Raw genomic sequence first — 4,823 nt, forward strand, 5'->3', positions numbered from 1 at the left:
CCCCAGTCACCCCTCCCCCATCACCCCCCTCCCCTCCCCCATCACCCCCTCCCCCATCACCCCCTCCCCTCCCCCATCACCCCCTCCCCCATCACCCCCCTCCCCTCCCCCATCACCCGCTCCCCTCCCCATCACCCCTCCCCATCACCCCTCCCCCATCACCCCCTCCCCTCCCCATCACCCCTCCCCATCACCCCTCCCCCATCACCCCCCTCCCTCCCCATCACCCCCCATCACCCCCTCCCCTCCCCCATCACCCCCCCCTCCCCCCCCCATCACCCCCTCCCCCATCACCCCCTCCCCTCCCCCATCACCCCCTCCCCCATCACCCCCCTCCCCTCCCCCATCACCCCCTCCCCTCCCCATCACCCCTCCCCATCACCCCTCCCCCATCACCCCCTCCCCTCCCCATCACCCCTCCCCATCACCCCTCCCCCATCACCCGCTCCCCTCCCCATCACCCCTCCCCCATCACCCCCTCCCCCATCACCCCTCCCCCATCACCCCCCATCACCCCCTCCCCCATCACCCCTCCCCCATCACCCCCTCCCCTCCCCATCACCCCTCCCCCATCACCCCCCATCACCCCCTCCCCCATCACCCCTCCCCCATCACCCCCTCCCCTCCCCATCACCCCTCCCCCATCACCCCCTCCCCTCCCCCATCACCCCTCCCCTCCCCGATCACCCCTCCCCCATCACCCCTCCCCCATCACCCCCTCCCCTCCCCGATCACCCCTCCCCCATCACCCCCTCCCCCATCACCCCCCTCCCCTCCCCCATCACCCCCTCCCCTCCCCATCACCCCTCCCCCATCACTCCCCAGTCACCCCTCCCCCATCACCCCCTCCCCTCCCCCATCACCTCTCCCCCATCACCCCCTCCCCTCCCCGATCACCCCTCCCCCATCACCCCCCATCACCCCCTCCCCCATCACCCCCCTCCCCTCCCCCATCACCCCTCCCCCATCACCCCCCTCCCCTCCCCCATCACCCCCTCCCCTCCCCGATCACCCCTCCCCCATCACCCCCTCCCCCATCACCCCCTCCCCCATCACCCCCTCCCCTCCCCGATCACCCCCTCCCCGATCACCCCCTCCCCGATCACCCCTCCCCCATCACCCCCTCCCCCATCACCCCCTCCCCCATCACCCCCTCCCCTCCCCATCACCCCACCCCCATCACCCCCTCCCCATCACCCCTCCCCCATCATCCCCTCCCCTCCCCATCACCCCTCCCCCATCACCCCTCCCCATCACCCCCCTCCCCTCCCCCATCACCCCTCCCCCCCATCACCCCTCCCCCCCATCACCCCTCCCCCATCACCCCCTTCCCTCCCCCATCACCCCCTCCCCCATCACCCCCTCCCCTCCCCGATCACCCCTCCCCCATCACCCCCCTCCCCCATCACCCCCATCACCCCCTCCCCTCCCCATCAACCCCCATCACCCCCCTCCCCTCCCCATCACCCCTCCCCCATCATCCCCTCCCCTCCCCATCACCCCTCCCCCATCACCCCTCCCCATCACCCCCCTCCCCTCCCCCATCACCCCTCCCCCCCCATCACCCCTCCCCCATCACCCCCTCCCCCCCCATCACCCCTCCCCCATCACCCCTCCCCCATCACCCCCTCCCCATCACCCCCCTCCCCATCACCCCTCCCCCATCACCCCCTCCCCTCCCCATCACCCCCACCCCCTCCCCCATCACCCCCTCCCCCATCACCCCCACCCCTCCCCCATCACCCCCACCCCTCCCCCATCACCCCCCTACCCCATCACCCCCCTCCCCCATCACCCCCTCCCCCCCCTCCCCCCTCCCCCCTCCCCCCTCTCCCCTTCCCCCCTCCCCTTCCCCCCTCCCTTCCCTCCTCCCTTCCCTCCCGTCCCCCCCCTCCCCCCCCCCTCCTCCCCCCCCTCCCCCCCTCCTCCCCCCCCTCCCCCCCCCCTCCCCCCCCCTCCCCCCCTCCCCCCTTCCCTCCCCCCTTCCCTCCCCCCTTCCCTCCCCCCTTCCCTCCCCCCTTCCCTCCCCCCTTCCCTCCTCCCTTCCCTCCCCCCTCCCTCCCTTCCCCCCTCCCCCTCCCTCCCTTCCCCCCTCCCCCTCCCTCCCTTCCCCCCCCTCCCCCTCCCTCCCTTCCCCCCTCCCCCTCCCTCCCTTCCCCCCTCCCCTTCCCTCCCTTCCCCCCTCCCCTTCCCTCCCTTCCCCCCTCCCCTTTCCCCCCCTCCCCTTTCCCCCCCCCCTCCCCTTTCCCCCCCCCCTCCCCTTTCCCCCCCCCTCCCCTTTCCCACCCCCTCCCCCTTTCCCACCCCCTCCCCTTTCCCCCCCCCCATTTCCCCCCCCTCCCCTTTCCCCCCCCTCCCCTTTCCCCCCCCTCCCCTTTCCCCCCCCTCCCCATTTCCCCCCCCTCCCCATTTCCCCCCCCTCCCCATTTCCCCCCCCCCCCCATTTCCCCCCCCCCCCCCCCATTTCCCCCCCCCCCCCATTTCCCCCCCCCCCCCATTTCCCCCGCCTCCCCATTTCCCCCCCCCTCCCCATTTCCCCCCCTCCCCATTTCCCCCCCCTCCCCATTTCCCCCCCTCCCCATTTCCCCCCCTCCCCATTTCCCCCCCCTCCCCATTCCCCCCCCTCCCCATTTCCCCCCCCCTCCCCTTTCCCCCCCTCCCCTTTCCCCCCCTCCCCTTTTCCCCCCCCTCCCCTTTTCCCCCCCCTCCCCTTTTCCCCCCTCCCCCCTTTTCCCCCCTCCCCCCTTTTCCCCCCTCCCCCCTTCTCCCCCCTCCCCCCTTCTCCCCCCTTCTCCCCCCCTCCCCTTTTCCCCCCCTCCCCTTTTCCCCCTTCTCCCCCCCTCCCCTTTTCCCCCTTCTCCCCCCCTCCCCCTCCCCCTCCTCCCCCCCTCCCCCTCCTCCCCCTCCTCCCCCTCCTCCCCCCCTCCCTCTCCTCCCCCCCTCCCTCTCCTCCCCCCCTCCCCCTCCTCCCCCCCTCCTCCCCCTCCTCCCCCTCCTCCCCCTCCTCCCCCTCCTCCCCTCCTCCCCTCCTCCCCCCCTCCCCTTCCCCCCTCCCCCCCTCCCCTTCCCCCCTCCCCCCCTCCCCCCCTCCCCTTCCCCCCTCCCCCCCTCCCCTTCCCCCCTCCCCCCCCTCCCCTTCCCCCCTCCCCCCCTCCCCTTCCCCCCTCCCTCCCTCCCCCCTCCCCCTTCCCCCCTCCCTCCCTCCCCCTCCCCTTCCCCCCCTCCCCTTCCCCCCCTCCCCTTCCCCCCCTCCCTCCCTCCCCTTCCCCCCCCTCCCTCCCTCCCCTTCCCCCCCTCCCTCCCCCCCCCCCTCCCCCCCCCCCCTCCCCCCCCCTCCCCCCCCCCTCCCCCCCCCTCCCCCCCCCCCTCCCCCCCCCTCCCCCCCCCTCCCCCCCCCCCCTCCCCCCCCCCTCCCCTCCCCCTCCCTCCCCCCCCCCCCCCCCCCTCCCCCCCCTCCCCTCCCCCTCCCTCCCCCCCCCCTCCCTCCCCCCCCCCCCTCCCCCTCCCTCCCCCCCCCCTCCCTCCCCCCCCCCTCCCTCCCCCCCCCCTCCCTCCCCCCCCCCCTCCCTCCCCCCCCCCTCCCTCCCCCCCCCCCTCCCTCCCCCCCCCCCCTCCCTCCCCCCCCTCCCCCCCCCCCCGCCCTCCCCCCCCTCCCTCCCCCCCCCCCCGCCCTCCCCCCCCTCCCTCCCCCCCCCCCGCCCTCCCCCCCCTCCCTCCCCCCCCCTCCCTCCCCCCCCCCCCTCCCCTCCCTCCCCCTCCCTCCCCCCCCTCCCTCCCCCCCCTCCCTCCCCCCCCTCCCTCCCCCTCCCTCCCTCCCCCCCCTCCCTCCCCCTCCCTCCCCCCCCCTCCCTCCCTCCCTCCCTCCCTCCCCCCCCTCCCTCCCCCTCCCTCCCCCCCCTCCCTCCCTCCCTCCCTCCCTCCCCCCCCCTCCCCCCCCCCTCCCCCCCCCTCCCCCCCCCCTCCCCCCTCCCTCCCCCCCCCTCCCCCCCCCTCCCTCCCCCCCCCCTCCCCCCCCTCCCTCCCCCCCCCTCCCCTCCCCTCCCTCCCCTCCCCTCCCCCCCCCTCCCCCTCCCCTCCCCCCCCCCCTCCCCCCCCTCCCCCTCCCCTCCCCTCCCTCCCCTCCCCTCCCCCCCCCTCCCCCTCCCCTCCCCCCCCCCCTCCCCCCCCTCCCCCCTCCCCTCCCTCTCCCTCCCCCCCCTCCCTCCCCCTCCCCCTCCCCCCCCTCCCTCCCCCTCCCCCCCCTCCCTCCCCCTCCCCCCCCTCCCTCCCCCTCCCCCCTCCCCCCCTCCCTCCCCCTCCCCCCTCCCCCCCTCCCTCCCCCTCCCCCCCCTCCCCCCCCTCCCCCCCCCCTCCCCCCCTCCTCTCCCTCCCCCCCCTCCCTCCCCCCCCCTCCCTCCCCCCCCTCCCTCTCCCTCCCCCCCTCTCCCTCCCCCCCTCCCCCCCCTCCCCCCCTCCCCCCCCCTCCCCCCCCCCTCCCCCCCTCCCCCCCCCCCCCCCTCCCCCCCCTCCCCCCCCCCCCCCTCCCCCCCCTCCCCCCCCCCCCCCTCCCCCCCCCCCCCTCCCCCCCCTCCCCCCCCTCCCCCCCTCCCCCCCCCCCTCCCCCCCCCCCTCCCCCCCTCCCCCCCTCCCCCCCCCCCCTCCCCTCCCCCCCCTCCCCCCCTCCCCCCCCCCCCCCCCCCTCCCCCCCCCCCCCCCCTCCCCCCCCCCCCCCTCCCCCCCCCCCCCTCCCCCTCCTTCCCTCCCCTCCCCCCCTCCCCCCCTTCCCTCCCCTTCCCCCCTTCCCTCCCCTTCCCCCCTCCCCCCCTTCCCTCCCCTTCCCCCCC

Source organism: Chiloscyllium punctatum, chromosome 32, assembly GCF_047496795.1.
Source record: "Chiloscyllium punctatum isolate Juve2018m chromosome 32, sChiPun1.3, whole genome shotgun sequence".
NCBI lineage: Eukaryota > Metazoa > Chordata > Chondrichthyes > Orectolobiformes > Hemiscylliidae > Chiloscyllium > Chiloscyllium punctatum.